The 22,269-nt window shown below is 35.5% G+C and overlaps 1 protein-coding gene across 1 annotated transcript in view; it reads right to left on the reverse strand.

The window, feature by feature from the left end:
- LOC116279757 (ankyrin repeat domain-containing protein 26-like) overlaps positions 1-22,037 on the reverse strand; it is a 159,069-nt gene extending 137,032 nt beyond the window's left edge. The window contains exon 1 of the mRNA XM_072962176.1: positions 21,843-22,037. The gene's annotated coding sequence lies outside the window, so the exon portion shown is untranslated. The remainder of the gene's footprint in view (positions 1-21,842) is intronic.
- Between the last annotated feature and the right edge of the window lie 232 nt (positions 22,038-22,269).

Genomic DNA, 22,269 nt, shown 5'->3' on the forward strand with positions numbered 1-22,269 from the left:
GCCCTCCCTCTGCACAAGAGGTTCTGAATCCTTGGAGTCAACCAACTGAGAATGGTACAGAAAAAATGGTACTGAAAAAAATCCACATACAAGTGGACCCAGACTTGGGTTGTTCAAGGATCAGTCGTATTGGAAAAAAGCCAATTTACCAGACATCAAAAACCAAGTCACTTTAAAAAAAAAAAAAAGAAAACCAAGTCACTGAAAGTCAATTTTTTGATTTATGCGTTTTTGATGGCAGAGAGGAAGGGGTCAAAGGAGGGAAGCTGAAAATGCTGGGCAGCATGTGCAGAGGTCAGGAGAAGGGAGGATCTAAAACAGAGGGGATTCACCTTGAAAAGAAAGAGAAACACCTCTTTTCTGATGTAGAAGAAAAAGGAAAAAAAAAGTTTAAGTTTAGAGGAAGGATGACATAGGCTCAAAAATGTCATCTCAATATTCCTGATATAACAGCAGTTCCTATAGTCATCAGCCGAAACAGAGTAAGGCTAAGTAAGGAATGGAATGGATTGATTAAAGAAACTGAAGGATGAGCAAGAGCAAAGAAAATGTTATCCAAGGCCCAGGCAAATTTAGAGTACAATTTTATAGCAATATAGGTCCACACAATATTCTCTGGAGACTCAGAGTTGGGGTTTCCCACTGTGGTTACAGTTGTTAAGAGTTCAAGGGGGTCTGGTGCAGAGCTCCTCAGTAGGCATGGACATGGGCACTGATAATCAGACTGTATTAGTCTGCTGTAATAAAATGCCACAGGCTGGATGGCTTAAGGAACAGAAGTTTATATTCATCCAGTTCACAGGTTAGAAGTCCAAGGTCAAGGTGCCTTAAAGGTTGGTTTCGGTGAGTCCTTTCTTCCTGGCTTGTAGACAGCTACCTTCTTGCTGTGTCCTCACATGACTTTTCCTCTGTGTGCGTGCATGGAGGAAAAGGATCTCTGGTGTTTCTTCCTCTTCTTATAATGACCCCAGTCCTGTGGGATGAGGGTCCCACCCTTATGATCTTATTTAACCCTTAATTACCTCCACAAATGCCCTATATCTACATTGGGGGTTAGAGCTTCAACATATGAATTTGGGGTGGGGAGGATACAATTCCATCCATACCACAGACTCATTCGGTGAGCATTTTTCAGAATTCACATATTAGAACCCTTCTTCAGATCTACTGCATTACGCAACCCCGTTCCCCAAATGCATGTGTATGTGTGGTGTGTAAACACTAGGAAAAACATAGCAAGCAGTATTAATATACAGCTAAGTGCAAACAAAGAAAAAATCTGCAGTAGTGGAAATAGAGAACTCAGAAGTAGAACAGCCAGGGTGCAGTAAGCAGATATCAGCTCAGGGAATTAGTGAACCAGGAAATAAGTTATAAATCTACAAGCTTGGAGTTTTAATGATAGAAGATGTGGCTAGACCTCAGGGAGGCAGGAAGCCAGAACTGAACCCTGTGTCAAGCCAGAATCCTGCCTTCTAGCTAGTGGTGTATCGGTACCAGTTCCGACCAATGGCCCCGCCGGGCTCTTCCAAACGTTCCCACATGTACCTACAAGACATTCAGTATTTGGATGTCTGCCATGCTGAAGGCATCAACTTTCAAAGGGGCTTGCAGTAGAATCTAGCCAAGAAAAGAGATTTTGCCCTTTTCCCCTCCTCCATCCTCTCTGTCCTTAATACTGGAAGAGTCATAGCTCTGAGAGGGGAGGGAGGAAGGGAGAAAAAGTACACAGAGACAGTGAGGGGGAGGGGAAATCTTTTTACAAAGTTTTCATAGTCGAAAGTTCCCAGAAAGTTACAGAATCTGCTTCAGATGTTATTCAGGAATAGGTATTGGGGATTCACTAGCTCATAGTTGAAACTAGTCGTTCAAGTAAAATACCTCATTTAGTTAAGTTGAGGGCATAACCTAACAGGTATGAAAATGTCATCAGAATACGAAAAATCAAGTGAGTGAATTGAAAGGGAAAACGCAATCGTAAATCATAGTTACATGAGAAATAGTTTAGATGATTTTCTAGTGATAGGGCTGAGATGACAGATAAGGAGTCACTTTGTAGCAGAGACAGGGAGGGTACACCAACTTTGAAATATCGTAGATAAAATTATTGAATGATTATCACCATGAAAACCTGACAGTAAGCTGTGTCTGCTCAGGTGCATCTTCCTATTTCTACACTATGAGACCTAGAAATACTGATTTCTTTAAGAAATGTCTTTATAGTAATGATGGAGAGACTTCTGGAGACAGTTTTTCACATAATCAAAGTGTTATACTTACTCTACTCACCCAGTTGTTAGGAATTTTCTGGTTCCAGACCACCAGGCAAGTTCTGACTATCTGCTTTACCTTTCTCTTCTGAAATCTATGGCCCCCAGGTTCTCACTCTTGGCCAGTTACCATACTAGTAACCACTCTTTGTCCCTAGCTCTCTGAACTCCAGTAACTGTGTCCCCTACATCTTCTGCTCGCCTCCTCAGTTTCTGACCCAATGATTAGACTTCCTTCTCACATCTATTCATACTCACTTCTGCTTGCTTGTTGCTTAGTTTCTGACCTCATGGGCTCATCTTGAACTTTAAGGATGCCTATTTCTTAAAAAAAAAAAATGTCCTGATGGCTAAGTCCCTTGCCTTGTCAAGACTCCCCTCCCCTGCACTCTGGCTTTCTCGGTTCCAAATTCTAGCCTTTTTCTAATGCTCTGCTACCATCACACAATCCCTGCATTGAGTAAAGTGTGTTTGGCCATTTTCAAGTCAGTTCTTATTTTATTCATCTACTTTTTTAATTTAATTTTTTATGCTTGGTAAATTTGTTGTTTCAGCACAAATTGTATGAAGCCACTCCACCATCAAAGAATTTATCACAGCAAAAATTAACTTTCCCAAGTAGTAGTGCCTTGTTTCTAGGACAACAAGAACACTTCCACACTAAATATCTACCAAAAAGGATGAAAATGTCATCATTTTGGTTTGGTCATGTGAAATTCTCTTTGAGCTACCAGGATTCTGCTGATATTATAGCATGCATTTGTGGCCTTCCATATTCCTTTTACTGTTTTTTGAGGTAGTCCTATTCTAACTAAATATTGTAATGTTTTTACTTCTCTCATTTTCGTAAGTATAAAGTGTCTTTCTTTCCTCCCATCATGCTGATGCTTCTCTTGTATATGCTTTGCCATCTCTTTCTGTTATATACATTCTCACTATCCTTTATGTCAAGAAGTCTGGTTTAAAGCAGCAGGTGACAGAAGCAGATGTCCAGTTTTAAAAACTACTCTGATAGCATTATAAATTGATGGTTGCCAGAAGACCTAAATAGACAGTTCTCCAAAGAAGATATACAAGTGGCCAATAGGCACATGAAAAGATGCTCAACATTGCTAATTATTAGAGAAATGTAAAGCAAATCAACACTACAATGAGGTATCGTCACACACCATCTTTAAAATGTCCAACAATTAATGCTGGAGACGGTGTGGAGAAAAGGGAGCCCTCCTGTATTGTTGGTAGGAATGTAATTTGGTGCAGCCACTATGGAAAACAGTATAGAGATCTCATAAAAAACTAAAAATACGCTTACCATATGATCCAGCAATACTGCTCCTAGGCACATATACAGAAAAAACTCTAATTCAAAAAGACACATGCGTCCCAATGTTCATAGCAGCACTACTTACAATAGCTCAGACATGGAAGGAACCTAAACGTCCACTGACAGATGATTGGATAAAGAAGTTGGGGTGTGTGTATATATATATATATATATAATTCAGCCATAAAAAAGAATGAAATAATGCCATTTGTAGTAACCTGGATGGACCTATAGATCATCATACTAAGTGAAGAATGTCAGACAGAGAAGGACAAATATCATATATCACTTATATGTGGAATTTAAAAAATGGTACAAATAAACTTATTTACAAAACAGAGACTCTTAGACATAAAAAACAAGCATATGGTTACCAAAGGGGAAAGGTTGGGAAGGAAAAAATTAGGAGTTTGGGATTAGCAGATACAAACTACTATATACAAAACAGATAAACAACAAGAACCTACTGTATAGCACAAGGAACTATATTCAACATCTTATAATAAACTATCATGGAAAAGAATCTGAAAAAGAATATATATATATGTATAATATAACACTGAATCACTATGCTGTACACCAGAAACTAGCACAATATTGCAAATCAATTATGCTTCAATAAAAAGTCATTAAAGGTAATAAGATCAGAAAAAAAAGTGAATTAATGAATTAATGGTTGCAAGGGGTGAGGAGAACTCTCTGGGAAGACTGGGCTATTTCAGTAATGCAATTGGAAGTGATGAGGACATATAAAGGGGAGTAATGAAGGGGATGGAGATGAGAGAAAATATTGAGGACTTACTCTATAGGACTCTGAGATAAACTGAATTGGAGGAGTAGAAGGATAACAGAAAGGAAGGATTCAAACTCATCCTCAATTAGGCATGGAATGTTATGCTTACAAAGTAGTGAGTTCCTCATCTCTGGAAATGACATGCAAAATCTGCATTATTAACTGTCAGAGACTTCTGCATTGAATAGATGTTTAGAATTCCATGACCTCTAACCCTTATAACTCTAAGAAAAGTTCTATTCACTGAAAAGTTAAACTATCTGAGAATTATGAGACTGAGGTGCTACCTACTGCACAACGAGACACCTGAGAATTATGATAAATGAACAGATTCTCTAGATGTGAAATCTATAGGCTTTCCTAAATTTCTTCAGTAACTTATACAAGCCCATAGTAATTTTCCAATAATCATATAGATAATTCCTCATCTAGATAAGGGTAACTGTCTAGACAGAGCAAGTGTCTTAAGATATATACAAACGTTTCTATAGTGTATGCATATAGTTCCTATAAACGCTGTATCTGAAACATATTCGAGAGATTTAGGTAAAATTATATTTGGATTGGATATAAAAAAATCTCTCTATATTAAGGCAGTTACTCCATCTGAAGCTGAAAGTTGTCACAATCAATAGTCATTAACGGTGACTGGAAAGGAATCGATCAGGAAAGGCGACAAATGGCAAAATTACTTTTCAAAAAGAAACAAAGACTTCATAAGAAATACACAAAACACAACTTGGTAAGCAGCAAGAATAACTGAGGCCAAAATGGCCAATTCAGTGAGTAAGGTAAAAGGATAGAAAGCATCACTCATTCCATTTGGACCAAATTCTTGGACAGTATTCGGAAGAACTATTTCTGAGGCCCTTCCACTTCCTCTCTGCGGCCCTTTCTGTGTCTTCTTTTGAATACAAAGCACCTTCATGCTGTTCAGGGTTCTTTATCTCATTCCTCAGTAGAGCTAGGGTCTTCCTTTCCATCTACAAATCCAAACTGATGAAGGATGGTGTTAATTTTAGACACCTCAATAAGTGAGAGATGTATTTTTGGTTAGAGAGCAGGCATCCTTTTAAGTGGGCCTCAAATCATCGGACACCCAAGGAGCTGACCAAATTTATATGTATAACACTTCCTTTCCAATACTGCCCAGTATAACACCTGAGATGCCATTCATTATTTTCCATTGTGCATACAGGATCTCTCTTCTTGCCCCTTAAAACAAAAACAAACACAAAAACAAAAACAACACAGGATGTGTAGCAATCAGCTCGGTCATTTTCTTGCCACAATGATGACTCAGGGCATTGATAAGCATGTGCCGTTCATACTTTCCCTGCTGTCACTTTTCCACTGTATCTCATTTAAACTGTGTGCTAACCATGAAAATCCTAAGTGCAGTAATATGTAAAATTTTCCATGACGCTAAAGAGGCATAGAGTTTTATGGAGTTTGAAAGCCATCCATGATTAAAAAGTCCACTTTCTTTTGATCTTTATTTTCATGTTTGGCTGCCAAACTTGGTGATAGTCACTTAACAGGTAAAGAGTAAACCATTACCCCTTTAACTGGTCTCCCCTGCTTAATTCATAGGAGGCTTTTAGCAATGCGCTTATTATACAATTAACAGAGATTTGTGCCTCCTGTGTAAGTCATTGGCCATAAAAAACTTCAACAATTTTCAGTCACTTGTGTGATTGCTGTGCCAACAGCACAATCTCATGCTCGGAGACTGCTTTCTCAAAATCTAGGCAGCCTCCTTTATGTTCCCTCTGAAGTCTGTTCTCTTCAGCATCCCTGTGCTTCCTCACTTTTTACAAGTTTTACACATAGCTTCATAACTTTTAAGATTGGAACAATCAGACTTTCCCCACCTATTTTTCTTCTGTAATTATCATATCCTATTGCTTTAGAGTGGTCCTCCTCTAAAGATCCGTACTCTGATTTTGTAAATGGCATGATAACATATAAGCTGGGGAACAATTCTGGTCTTCAAATGAGGTGCTTGCAAACACAGCAGCAGTAGAATTCAAGAATGTTTCCATCTGGTCATGGATTTGTCTAGGCCTTATGTACCTGACTTGTAACTACTTTTTCCTCCTTCCTCTTTGAAGAGTTACAAGCTCTTCCCTAAGCTCCCTGAAAGCTGTCCTACATCTTCCTTGGTCTAATGGTGCACTTATGTTCCATACACTTGGGCTGCGTGTCTGCTCTCAAGTTTACTTCTCATCCTTTTTCAGAGAGTACAGAATTGAGTATGGTAAATGCAATCGATACTCTTTGTTATCTGTCAGGCAAGTAGCTAATTTAAGACTTAAAATAGTAGTGTACATTATTATACATAACAATTATAAGTGGCCAAGTACCAATCTTGTGCTTTTAGCTGTAGAAAAGGAAATGTTCTTATAAAACCATGACTATATACTACTGGTAATAAAATATTCATGCTAATCATAGGGATAAGATTGTGAAAGTTAGAAATGCTGATATTCTAATATCGCCATTTCTCCCCCTATGATACTTAGTAGAACGTGGACTTAGATACTAAATCTAGAGCATTTTTCTTCAAAGTATTATTTTATAGGTCATTCTAATTCTAACTAAAATAGTTACTATTTCTATTACCAATGAAAAATTATGTTGACAACTCCCCACTATTGTCAATTAAAATGGATTAATTTAAACTAAGAATGACAGGTGAAGGAATTTTTGTTGGACCATAGAGTAAGGCAACAAAAATGTTTGAGTTATTATATACAGGATGGAAAAGTGAAAAAAAGTAAATAGCTTCCTGAATGGAGGAAGATATAATTCAGAAATACCAAATGGGGAAAATAATGTGTGAATTCAACATTAAAGGCATGACCTGTTAGTTGCAGTAGCAATTATATGGTAAAAGTAGAAAGCACTGATTTTCTTCTCTAAATATCAGAAACACACAGAAGGCCAGCACCTATCTTTTATATGAGAACTCCACATTATGCATGGAACTAGAGTACACATATTTGAGCAATAACCCAGGTCAAAAAATGGATCATCACCCCCCAAAAGGGGCCCATATTCAACAGACTATGAGTTTCAAGAGACATAGGTCTGTTTCATCCATCATGGTACTTATTTGTATGACATCTGTGTAATGACTTCTTAACAGATACCAGTTTAATTATTAAGTATATTTCACATGAAAGAACCGCTAGAAATGAATGACTCAGAAATGCTGTTACCCACGGGAAACATATTTTCACTAATGATGTGTATTACTTCCTGATCCCAACCTATTTTGTTAGGCTAATATGGAGTTTAAAGTTCCCCTTAACCACTACAACTCTGAGAAAAATTAATTCCTCTGCCTGTATGGACCTAGAACCTAAATATGTCAATTATCTGGTACTATCAGTTTTCAAATGCCTGTTTTGTTGATGACAATAAATAATCAACTTATTGTTAAATATTACAGATACGGCATTTTACATACATTAACTAATATAATACTCATTATAATAACTATAGAGTACTAAGGACTCCCCTATTATATAGATGAGAAAACTGAGATCTGAAACAATAAATATCTCCATAAAGGTTCTATGTCTTCTCAGTGGCACAGATGCAAAGCAAACCAAAATTTTTATTAGTTCAGAATCCACCCTTTCCAGAGTTTTTTGCTCTCTTGTTTTAAAGAAAATATTTCAGAGCTATAGGCACATGTTTAACTGTCAAGAGATATTTTAAAATATTCTAAACACACATATAACACGTGATATATTTTACTTTTATATTATTTTTAAATTACTTTTTCATGTATTTGGGAACAATTTGCAACTTCTGAGTATCTTCTATGTGTGAGGCATTAAATATTTTTTAAATATTATCTCATTTATTCCAGTCTCTCTAACATTCACAATCTCCTGAGATAGACAAAAAAAATTCAATTTCTGACATAAGAAACAACACATTCAAGTAATACATGGTGGGAAGGCCAATCATCTCACAGATCTTAATCCCTTACAGACAAACTGTGCATCCTTTGGTCCATCATGCTGGACATTACTAAACCAATTTAATCAGGATGTTTTCATTTTCTTTTATCACACAAAGAGACTTTTCAGAACAAGGTTAGGGTACATGAGAAGGTGACTGAGTGCTGGCCTGACTGTTGATGGAACAGCCTGGAAGAGATGAAGATACAGCAAGTCACCTGAGACACTTAGAAATTTTTCCTTGTGGCCTGGTATCACTAGGATTTTGCTGCCAGTCTTTGAGGTGTTAAAATAAACCTATTATCAAATGACTTATGCTTATCTTGCTTGTTTATTAAAAGGCAATCAGAAAATCTTTTCCTTATTACTATCAAGTGTAGCAGTTCACATAAAGAGACCAAATTCCTTTATGTGAAATGACAGGACTAATGAAAGATTTTAGCCCAAATAATGTTGCCCAGATAGTAATGTAAGTGTAGTAGAAAAACTCAAAGTCTGTGGTAAAAGATTTCCTAAGATAGTATTTAAAATAACATCTTTGGAAATCAACTAAATCAAACTATAAAAGCCCCAATTCTCAAAAAGTTGGGGTTTTTTCGCACATATTTCTGGTGTCTGTCCCCTGGTGGATGAGGCTGCACTATAGGCTTATGCAGGTTTCCTGGCAGGAAGAGTCGGTGCCTGGCCACTGCTGGGTGAAGCTTGGTCCTGGACCTCTGGTGGATAGGGCCATGTCTAGAGGCATTTGTAGCTCAGGAAGTCTGCTGATGGGCAGGGCTATATTCTCACCCAATATGTTGTTCGGCCTGAGGCTTCCTAGCTCTTCAGCCTACAGGCTGCTGGGTGGGGCTAGGTCTTGGTGCTAATGATACAGTCAGGATATCAGCCTCCAGGAAAGCTCATGTAGATGAACACTCCAGCAGTGCCCTACCTCCCCAGGAGACCCTCCAAAACTAGCAGGCAGATCTGGCCAAGGTTCCTATGAAATCACTGCCTCTGCCCTTGGACCTGGTGCATGCAAGACTTTGTGTACATTCCCAAGAGAGTGAAGTTTCTGTTTCCCTCAGTCCTATGGGGCTCCTGGAGTTAAGCCCCACTGGCCTTCAACCCTAGATGTCCTGGGGTTTCCTCCTCCACCTAATGTCAGAACCCTGGGCTGGGGAGCCTGACGTGGGGCTTAAAACTCTCACTCCTCTGGTAGGGCCTCTGTGACTTAATTATTCTTCAGCTTATGGGTTGTCTACCCTAGGGGGGATGGGGTCCAATTATATAGAGAGTACACCCCTTCTACAGTCCCATTGTGGTTCCTTCTTTATGTTTTCAGTTGAAGATGATGTTTTTTGCCAGGTTCCAGTCTTTTGTTTTTCAATAGTTGTTTAGCAGTCAGTTGTGATTTTGTTGTAGTCACGGGGAAAGGTGAGCTCGTGGGCCTACTACTCTGCCATCTTGACTGGAGAAATCTCAGAAAGATTTCTTAATGCAAGGCCTGACATGACATTTTGATACTGAACTGTGCATTTGAGAATTTTTTGTCATTTGGCATAGAACAGTTTATTACTAATACTAATCTTTCTATGATTCAGTGAGTTACATTAAAACAGTCTCTTCTTTGGGAGTGGATTTAAGGAAAAACAGATGGCAATTTATTAGGTTTTATCAGGCATTTTTTTAAAAAGGAACTACAGATTAAGCTTCAAAAGAAAAATATTTAAAAAGTAATGTTACAACAAACAGAAAAACAACTTTGTTAAGATAGAGTACAGGAAATTTTGCAAAAACAAATAGTTTCATTTTTCAATTCTCAGATTATTAAGTTTAAGCACTACATGGGAATGAACAGAAACATAGCACTGAGTTACTTATGTGTTTTGGGTTTTAATTCAATAAAATATTTTCCAGTTTTCTTCCTTTTTAATTACTTTTTACTTGGGTTTTATCAATAACCAGATGCATTATAAATGTAGTATATTTCTGAATATCATTCCTCAGCATTTATATATGTATAAGTGTGTAATCAGGACATATACAAAGAATCAATTATATTTTTTGTTTTCTAATGCCTTTTTGAGATGGTTTCCAGAGTACTAAGCATGAGAACATAGAAACACAATGAACACACTTTACTAGCCTCCTTACACCAGCCCCAACACTGTGTCCTTTACAGGTACACTTGACACTTGAACAATACGAGTTTGAACTGCCCAGGTGAAGTTAAACACAGATTTTTTTTCAGTACATATACTTACTACTATATTTAAGATCCTCAGGTAGTTGAATCCACAGATGCTGAATCTGTAGATACAGAAGGCTGACTATTTGACCTGAGTAAACACAGATTTTGGCATTCCCAGTGGGTTCTGGAACACATACACCATAGATACAGAGGGATAACTATATTACTTTTTTGTTACACACTCTACTAGGTTGATTTGTTTTACTTACAGCCTCTGATTAGACGTTGCCATTTCTTTGGAGGGCTTTTGGTATGATTTGCATACAGAAAACAACTGGCTAAACCTTTCCTCCTCTTTCCCCTTCTCCAACTATAGTCCTTAATTGTTCATCCTAATTCCATGTTTTGGTATCACACATTTTTATCCAGATTGTTGATCCAGGTTTCTAGCAGGAGAATAAAATTTTGTCTTGACAAAACAAGTTGCAGCTTTTTTTCTATCAGCTATTTTCTCTTATATACCACGTTGCAGTATAAGGCAGTCTTATTCCCAAGAATAAAACTTGGAAAACCCTTTTCACTCTCATTGTTAATCTCGCTAACTTCAACTTCTTTTGCTTTGTCAGAAGCAACAGTTTCTTCATTAGCCCTTTTGCTTAGCTGCACTGTGAAAATTTTGGTTTAGGTCACATGGCACCAATTGAGTGTATGGCATCTACGTCACTAACATCCAAGCGTTGCTCAAAAGGATCTCACCTGCCACATAAAAGTAAACTCCATCGACACTTTACAACATCGTATCCCTTCACTGATCAGTGCTTTCCCTGAAACCTCATATGAATACTGTTATCTTTACTTTTGGTTATAAATACACTCAGTCAACAAGAAAATATAACATCCTTTAAATTTTTCTCTAATTAATCTAAAATTCATGCTAATATAAACTTAAATTTTCTATGATTGACTCCTTAAATCTTAATATGCTAATTCTTCCATCATCAATGGTTTGATTTTGTGTGAATCCAGGTTTAGGTGCATTTATGACACTATAATTTATGTGTAACTTTCACATACACTTATTAGTTTGCCCTAGGTTATGTATACCAAAAGGCCATTCTGAATATAGAATATCATTATGAATTTTAGAATGTTTAATCTAGGAATAGCAAATCCATTTCTCCTTGTCTGTCAACCACTCTTAATTTGTAAGGAGTGTTGAGAACACCAAGTTAAGAAGGACTCTGAGACCATGTTAAAGCTCAGTGTGAATAAATGTCATGGAAATGTCTATTAAAGGAGGAAGTACAGAAAAGGCATGTATGCCAGGTATTTTCATTCCAGACTTAGAGCATAGGAATTTGTATTCATTTTTTATATAGTACTGTTTAGCCCAGCATCAGGCAATTAATTGACTTTATGAATACTAACAGATGGTGTTGATAAAATTCATCGTGCTCATGAACAAATACAAAAACCCTTGCATCATACCCTCTAGGTTGATGTGGCATTCATTCTTAATTAAACTATCATGATTAGGAAGCATCAAAGGAACTCTCTGGAAGTAACAGTTTCATCAAGAATACGTAAACTCTAAGGAAAGCAATAAGCAAATCATTACAGTGTTATCAGCACCCTGCAAAGTTATAAATTAAAGAGTCAGTATGCTATCAAGTGGCAGAAAGTAGAGGAGGGAAGCCATGAATTGAAGTCTATATTTTCTTTTTCTTAAAATGACAACCACACAACATCCAAATATACTATTTGTCTACTCTTTAAGCTTCAATTTAAAAAGTGGTTAGTGGGTGGTAAATTGCTCCTTAGAAAACTAGATCATGTGCTCTATGAATTTATCACTTCACAGACTCTACCTTTACCTGGTGAATATTAATAACATATGAGAACTACTTTTGAGACTAGAAAGAAAAATTACTGCCTCACTGAAAAAGTTATTTCTCTGTATAGTTTGTATTTTTAGCAAGGCCTCTGAAATTTTCTCTTTTAAAGCACCTGAACTTCCTTCCACTCAACTGGGAAGAATTAAGGTCTTCCTTTTCAAGGTGCCTAACAGTCTATAGATTCTGATATTAAAGCAATTATCACACATTACTATCACAATCTGATTACAGTATGATCAGCCCTATTAGAACTGGATTCTTAAATACAAGAAGTGTTTCTTAATCATATTTTTATATTCATCACATAAAACAATGCTTTGCATAGGGTGGGCCCTTAATAAATATATTTGAATGAGTAACTGTAGTCATCAGTATTATTGTCAAAGAAAAGAAAAGATGAGTTTGGCAAACTGAAGCTAAGCAGACTGAATTTCAAAAAAAAACAGTGGGTGTCATGTTTTGATAGATTAAAAAGCTACAGAGGTTAGAATGCAAGTCAAAGGAAATAAGCATGAAGAGTCTTGGGGATGAGGAGTAGGGAAGTAGAGTATACACTCAGGCAAAAATAAACAAAATGGCAACAAAACCAACAACAAAAATAGAAGTGTTGGCTTTAGGGTTAGATGTGGATATAAAGATAAATGATATTATCCATCCAGGTTTTGCTAACTGTAATTCCTTTCTTTAAAGAGATGATAAGAAATACTAATGAAAAGTGGAAAGGGGGAGCTACTTAAGTAACTCAGTAGATATTTGGCACTTTATATATGCTATCATATTAAACTCCAACAGTACTGTGATTTTGGTATTTCTGTCTATCTATTCATTCTATTATAGCTAAAGAAATAGTTTCCAAAATAATACAATTTTTGCTCAAAGGGTCTAGTCAGTAAGTAGCAAAATCAGTATTTAGATTCAGATCCTTCTGACCCCACAGGCTCTTACCTGAACCAAACAGGAAAGGAAGGAGTACCACAACAGAAATTAACTTTCACGTAGTATTAGAAATACTCCATTGAAACCTCTTAAAATTCTTCTTGGCTTTAAGTACCTTAATAAATACTTTTGACTCAGGGCGTTTTGTGCCTTAAAAACTAAATAAACATCTTTTGAATGATTAAACTATAAAACTCCATTTACTCTCTTATAATAAAACATTTCTGAAGAGATATGCAAAAAACTTTGGTGAAGTATCAAATGGTAACAAGCTAAGGCTTTGGAACCTGACAGAATGGCATCAAATCTGGCATCCTCACCACACCCCAAACTGCAAGAAATTTTTTCATTGAATTCTAACATTGATGTACATCTGTGAGCAGAGATTCCAACTGTCCTTCTCTTTGTACCATACTATCTTTTCAAAGACATTTGCATAGCAGATAGGCAGGCTCAGGGCACAGAAACAATGTCTTCTACCAAGAGAAAGCTGTTTGTTTAAAAGCTTGGGAAAAAGAGAAAGGACCTCTCTCAAGAGCAACGGGCAGGCATGCCCATTATAAAGGATTTAATTTCTATAAGCTCATGATCCCTCTCCTATAATAACACATATTACATATGCAGGTATCTCATACTCTTCATGCATTCTATGAGATCTGGGGTTTGGAGAACTGGCAAAAATGCTGATACTCTGTCTCCTGACATTTCTGTGAATAATAAACCCTCCTTGGTTTCTGATCCAAGAGTCTTGTGTCTTCTATCACCATCCAAGAAACTGTGGCAGATAAATTGTTAAACTGTAAATCAAGTACAATCTCAGACTTTTCATAGTTCTTGACATTTACTGGGTAACCTTGAGAAATTATTTTTTTAAATTTTTTGAACTTCAGTTTTGTACTGTTGTGAAATTTAAAAGTGAGTATGCTTATAAATTTCCTAGTATACTGTAAGTGTATACTATATGCTAACAACAGTCATAAAACTAGAAATAAGGGGGTGCCATAAGCATCAACATGGCATGAGATGCTCTCCTTGTCTCTCTCCTTCAAATTATAACCAGTAAAACATCCATAACTCAACAAAAGTGATTTGGCCCAACATACCTGGATACCAGGGAGTTCCACACACCTGTACACATAAAGGTGGGTGGACTGGGACACATAGAGAAGGCAAAATAAAAGGAATAGCAGAGACAGTGCCTGTGGTCCTGGACCCTTGGCCATAGCAACTAAGCCCATAGCCCCAGAGAACCAGGTAGCAGCAGGGAAGGAGGCATACATGACTCCAGCCTCCAGCCTTTCAGCTGAAGTGGTTCCCATTGCCACAGGGAACCAGACAGCAGTGGCAGTGGGGCCTGCAACTGGTCCTACCAACCATGAAGGTACCTACAACTCCAGTCCTCTCCATCCACAGCAGTAAGACTTGCAAACTCAGTAACTCCAGATGCAGCAGAGGCACCAAAGACTCCCTATCCTCCCCTTCTCCCCAAATGCAGCAGAGCCTGTGACTCAGGAGATCTTGGACACAGTGGAGGTGCCTGCCATCTCAATGCCCAGGAAATGATGCCAGCTACAACAGTAACAATAGCACAAGGGCATAAGCAACTACAACGAGGGAACCAGTGATACCTCTGGCAAAGGTGGCAGAGGGTACAAAGTGCTGACTCTCAAATATAACCAGTGGCAGCTCAGGTGAGAGAAACTAAAAATTTGTGTTATAATGGAACCTACTGAAAAACAAAAGAAAGGCCTCTAATTACTAATCTATTAAATCATTAGTAAAATTTTTTAAATTTACTTAAATAATAAAGGTGTTCACTACTTCAAATGTGACAGCATAGAAACAGCTCATCAAGCACTATGAAAAGCCACAGTACCACAGTAACACAGTACCGCAAGAAGAAAATAACAATTCTCCAGAAACCAAACTTAAAGTCACAAAATACTGTGAACTAACTGATGGAGAATTCAAAATAGCTGTCATGAAAAAACTCAATGAGTTACAAAAAGCTCAGAAACACAGTTCAATAAACTCAAGAATAAAGTTATTAAACAGAGAGAATACCAAGGAGACAAACTCTAAAAGGAACCAAACAGAACTTCTGGAGCTAAGAACTCAATAAATGAGATGAAAGATACATTAGAAAGCATTGGAAATAGACCAGATCATATGGAAGAGAGAATAATCAGGCTCAAAAAGAAAAATAGAGAAAAAATAAATGTAGAAGAGGAAGAGGAAGAAGAAGAGGAAGAAGGAGGAAGAGGAGGGAGGAAGAAGAGGAAAAAGAAATATTTTATGAGAACTCTATTAGAAAGGAAATGTTAGGGTAATGGGTATCCCAAATGAGAAAAAAGGGAAAAAAGGTACAGAGAGTTTATTTAAAGAAATCATAGCTGATAACATCCCAAACATGGGGAAGGAATTAGATATACAAGTTCATGAAGCTAAAGCAAATACCTATTTACCTCAATGCAAAAAGACCTTCTCTAAGACACAATATATTAAAACTGTCAAAAGTCAATGACAAAGAAAGAATTTTAAAAGCAGTCATATAAAAAAGAATGACAGCCTTAAAAGGGAACTCCATTAAGCTATCTGTAGATATCTCACTAGAAACTCTATAGGCCAGGATAGAGTGCAATGGCATCTTCAAAATATTGAAAGATAAACACTGCCAGCTGAGAATACTCTATACAGTAAAGTTATCCTTCAGATATGAAGAAGTAAAGCTTTTCCCAGAACAACAACAACAAAAATGCTTAGAGAGTTTATCACCACTAGACTACCAGACTTGCTTTACAATAAATTTTAAAAGAGCCCTTCTACCTGAAATGAAAAGGCAAAATTACATAAAATTTTAAGGTGAGAAATTAGAATCATAAAATTGAAATCAGAAAATTGTAGGTTGTTAACATTTAGCTCTAGAATAAAAGATAAAGGGGAAAATCAGTAAAAATAACTATAGCTGCTTCTATTTTGGTAATAAAACCACAAAATAAAGAGAGATAATTTGAGATGACAAGAACATAAAAGAGAAAGAGGAAAAATGACAAAACCCATAGATGCAAATTCAGGTAAGATGCTATCAAGAGGAAAAGGACTATTTTATTTATGAGATGTTTTATACAAACTTCATAAAAACCATGAAACATAAAACTAGAGCAGACACATAAAAAAAAAGAAAAAAGAGAAAAATATGGAAGAAATTTACCAAAATAGAATGGCAGACAGAAACAATAGGAGAACAAAAACAACAACAACAGAGATATAGAACAACCAGAAAACAAAACACAAAATGGAAGTACTAGGTCCTCATTAATCAGTGATCACCCTAAATGTAAATGGATTTAATTGAAACACCAATTGAAACACAGAGTGGCTGGATGGAACAAAAAATAAAACCCAAGTACATGCTGTCTTCAGGACACTCAACTCATCTCTAAAGACAAACACTGACTCAAGGGGAAAAGATGGAAGATGATGCTCTATACAAATGACAGCCAAACAAAAGTGGACATAACCATACTCTATCAGACAAAATAGAATTCGAACCAAAAGTGGTTAACAAGAGAGAGAGATGGACATAATATGATAAAAGGGACTTTTCATCAAAAAGACACAACAGTTATTAATACATATGCACCCAACAGAGGAGCTCTAAAATGGATAAAAACAATTAGTAACAGAGCTAAGGGGGAAACTGACAGCAACACAATAATAGTAGGGAATTTTAAGACCTCTCTTATACCAATGAATAGATAATCGAGACAGGAAGTCAACAAAGAAGCAGCATCAATAAATGAAACATTAGACAATATGGACTTAATAGATTTTATGGAACATTACATCCAAATGCAGCAGAATACATATTCTTTTTGAGTGTACATGGAACATATCAAGAATAGATGATATGTTAGGACACACAAAAAGATTTCAATAAACTTAAAAAGACTGAAATGATATCAAGCATCTTTTCTGATCACAATGGTATGAAACTAGATATCAAGTATAAGAAAATAGCTAGAAAAATCACAGTCTGGGAAAAGTGAACATGTAACTGAACAACTACTGGATCAATTATGCAATCAAATGAAAATAAAAAATACACCTGAAGACAAACAAAAATGAAAATACAACATACCAAAATCTATGGGATGCGGCAAAAGCAATACCAATGGAGAAGTTTATAGCCATAAAAGTCTACCTCAATAAATCAGAAAAATCTCAAATATATAATCAAACTTTATACTTAATAGAACTAGGGAAAAGAAAAAAGAAAAAACAAGGCCCAAAGTGAGTAGAAGGAAGGAAATAATAAAGATCAGAGTGGAAATACATGAAATAGAAACTAAACACATAGCAGAAAAGATGAATGAAATGAAGAGCTAGTTCTTTGAAAAATAAACAAAATTGACAAACTTTTAGCTATTATCACTAGGGAAAATAAAAGGAAGAAGCTTCCAATAAATAAAATCAAAAAAGAAAGAGAAGAAATAACAAAAGATATCACAGAAATATGAAGGATTGTAAGAGAATACTATGAATAGCTATATGTCAATAAACTGGACAACCAAGAAGAAAGGAATAAATTCTTAACAATTATACGATGTTCCAAGACTAAATCATGAAGAAACAGAAAATCTGAATAGAACAATCACTGCTAAGGAATTAAAACAGTAATCAAAAACCTCCCAAAAAACAAAATTTTTAGGACCAAAATGGCTCTACAGGTGAATTCTACCAAACATCCAAAGGAGAATTAATATCCAATTCCTCTCAAACTCTTCCAAAAACTGAAGAGGAAAAACAGTTCTTAACTCATTTTATGAGGCCATCATTACCCTAATACCAAAACCAGACAAGTACAACACAAAAAAAGAAAATTATAGCCGAATATCTCTGATGAACATATATGCAAAAATCCTCTACAGATAGTAACAAACTGAATACAGCAGTGGATTAAAAAGATCATACACCATGGTCAAGTGGGATTAACTCCTAGGATGAAACTATGGTTAAACATCTGCAAATCAATGTGAGATTATATTTATATATAAAATAACAAAATGAATATACATATGTAACATTAACAAAATGAAAGATAAACATCATATATTCAATTCAATAGATACAGAAAAAGTATCTGACAAGATTCAACACTTTTTTATGACCAAAAGCACTCTCAATAAAATGGGTATAGAAAAACTGTACTTCAACATAATAAAAGCCATATATGATAAAGCCAAAGCTAACATAATACTCAGAGATAAAAAATTGAAAGCTGTTTTTTTCTAAGAAGAGGAACAAGATAAGGATGCCCACTCCCACCACTCATTAAACACAGTATTAAAAATGCTAGACAGAGCAGTTAGGCAAAAAGAAATAAAGAAATAAAAAGAAAAAGATATAAAAAGCATCCAATTTGGAACAGAAGTTAAGACTGTCACTATGTGCAGATGACATGATTATTATATAGAAAATCCTAAAGACTCCACCAAAAAACACTATTACAAATAATAAATGAATACAATAAAGTTGCAAGATACAAAATCAATATACAATTTTTTTTCATTTCTACACAGTAACAACGAACTAGAAGAGAGAGAAATTAAGAGAACAATCCTATTTATAATTGCAACATAAACAGATAAATAAAATACCTAGGAATAAATTTTAACAAGTTGCTGAAAGGTCTGTACACTAAAATCTATAAGACACTGCTGAAATAAACCGAAGACACAAAGAAATGGAACAGTTCGAAATGTCTATACTACCTAGAGCAATCCACAGGTTAAATATAATCTATATCAAAATTCCAACAACATTTTTCAAAGAAACAGGAAAAAAATGCTAATATTTATATGAAACTACAGAAGATACTAAGTAGCTGAAGCAATCCCAAGAAAAAAGGACAGAGCTGAAGATGTCACACTCTCTGATTTCAAATTAAACTACAAAGCTATAGTAACCAAAACAGCATGATACTGGAAGAAAACCATACATATATATCAGTGGAGCAGAACTGAGACCCCAGAAATAAGCTCACACACATATAGACAATTAATTTATGACAAAAGAGCAAAGAAAACACAATAAGAAAGGATGGCTTCTTCAATGAATGACACTAAGAAAGCTGGACAGCCACATGCAAAAGAGTGAAACTAGACCACTATTTTCCACCACATTCAAAAAGCAACTAAAAATGGATTAAAAACTCAAATATAAGACATGAAATCATAAAAACAAAGTAAAAGAAAGCATAGGCACACTGTCACTGATCTCAGCAATATCTTTCTGGATATGTCTCCTAAAGCAAGAGAAACAAAAGCAAAATGAAACAGAACAAGACAAAAAACAGATGGGATTATATCAAATTGAAAAGCTTCTGCACAGAAAAGGAAACCACAAACAAAATGAAAACACAACCTACTGAAAGGGAGAAGATATCTAAAAATTTTAAAGTCATATATACAACAAGGGGTTAATATACAAAATATAAAAAGAACTCATATAACTCAACAACAACAAAAACCTTATCAAAAAATGGGCAAATGATCTGAATAGGTACTTCTTCAAAGAAGACAAACAGATGGCTAACAGGGACATGAAAGATGTTCAACATTACTAATTATTAAGGTAATGCAAATCAAAACCACAATGAGATTTCGTCACATACTCATTAGAATGGCTACTATCAAAAAGGCAAGAAATAACAAATATTGGAGAGGATGGCGAGAAAAGGGAACCCTCATACACTGTTGGTTGAAATGTTAATTGATACAGCCATTATGGAAAACAGTATGGAGGATTCTCAAAAAATTAAGAATAGAATTACCATGTGAGTCAGCTATACCACTTCTGAATATTTATCCACAAAACAGAAAAACAGTAACTAAAAGTTATATATGAACCCCTATGTTCATGGCAGCATTATTTACAATAGCCAAGATGTGGAAACAACCTAAGTGAGCAAAGACAGATAAATGGATATAGGTGATATGGTATTTATCATCAATGAAATATTACTCATCTATAAAAAAGAACAAAATCTTGCCATCTGAGACAAGATGGATGGATCTTGGAAGTATTATGCGAAGTGAGTTAAGTCAGATGAAGAAAGAAATATACCATACAATTTCAATCATATGTAAAAAAATTAAATTTAATTAAATAATAAATGAACAGAACAAAACAAACACATAGATACAGAGAACAGATTAGTGGTTACCAGAGGGGAAGGGGGTTAAAATGGGTAAAGGGAATCAACTGTATGGTGAAGGATGAAAACTGTATTTTTAGTGGTGAACAGGCTATAGTTCGTACAGAAGTCAAACCATAGTGCTGTGAACATAAAACTTATATAATAAGCCAATGTTATAAGCTAATGCTACCTCAATATTGTTTAAATAAATAAATAATAAACAAAGTAGGAAAAAATTAACAACAACAACAACAAAAGAAATGGCAGGAGCAGCAGAGAGAGCTAACATTAAAAGAAAGCCAACATGGGGCTAATGTATCACTAAGTAGCAGGTACAGGCTATTTTAAGAAATGGAACAGGTGGGCTTGTTTCCTCCTTGGTTAAATGAGATAAATGAATCACAAAGAGTTCACAAGATTTGCCTGAGGTAACATACAGTAATTGTCAAAGCTGGGATAAAAAAAATCAACTATCTCTGATTTCTAGGGGTCTCTCCAGCATGCATTTACAGCTACGTGTTTAAGAGGAAGCTACATAGTAATTTGGCTGAGTAGTTAGACATTCCTACCATTTGTAGAGGAATTACAGAAACACATGCCAAAAGAACAAAATATAACTCATTTGTCTTTTGCTTGCTAGAAAAGAAAGCCCAGTCTACAGAACTTCTGTGGGCAAGATTCATGCATGAATTTAAAAAACAAAGATTCATCCATGAATTCAGTTAATGTTGAACATGTTCTGTCTTCCAGGCTATGTACTTTGAACCTTTGTCTACATTAGTATATTATGTTGTCCTCATAATACAAATGATCCTTCCCAACATCGATAATAAACTATACAGAATTCTGAATTTCACAAATTCCCATGCTAAATCCTCTAGAGAAATCTTTAAAAGATCCATAGATTCAGTCAATATTTCAAAATGAAAACAAAATCATGACTTTGACAGACTAATTAAACTTGTAAATATCATAAACTCCGTGTTTTCTAACATAAATATGAAGACATATCTCTATATATAATGCATGTATAAATATAGAAATGTATTCCACTGTGTCATTTCACAAATAACATTGTCTTATCTCAGCAAATATTTTTCTTAATCTGTCATATAGTGTATGTGTTTTATATATATACACATTTTTTAAGCTTCAGATTTTATAAAACAAACAACAAGCATGTCTTGCAAATATAATGTCTGATTACAAACCTTACTTTTAAAATATTTTCATTGTGTCACACATTCAGTCAACATAAAAATAAACTTTTTACCTCTACAGATGGGAACAGGAAAATCCCATGAGGCTGTATTAACTGAATTGGCTATACAGGTGAGCTGAGGGTGGCCATCGAGGATATATCCAGTTGCACAGCTGTAGCGGATCTTGTCCCCAACGTCAAACCTTGTACCATATAATACACCGTTGGGTAGAACTCCTGGGTTTCCACAAGAGCTACTCTGCAATTCTATAGAAGAGGGAAAAAAGGAGAGTTTACAGTTATTTTTAAATATATTTTAGTATTTTAGATTTATAAAATTATATGTATATACAAATGTCATTTTTCCTTTTGAGAAGCTTTACAGAAAAGTGGAAACATCTTCTATTTCAAATACACAAAAGGAGAAGTATAGGAAAGGAACTAAATTTTACCTAATAGGTGTTAGTTGTCATTCTTTATGTTAGAAAAATTTAGATAT

Source organism: Vicugna pacos, chromosome 6, assembly GCF_048564905.1.
Source record: "Vicugna pacos chromosome 6, VicPac4, whole genome shotgun sequence".
Lineage (NCBI taxonomy): Eukaryota > Metazoa > Chordata > Mammalia > Artiodactyla > Camelidae > Vicugna > Vicugna pacos.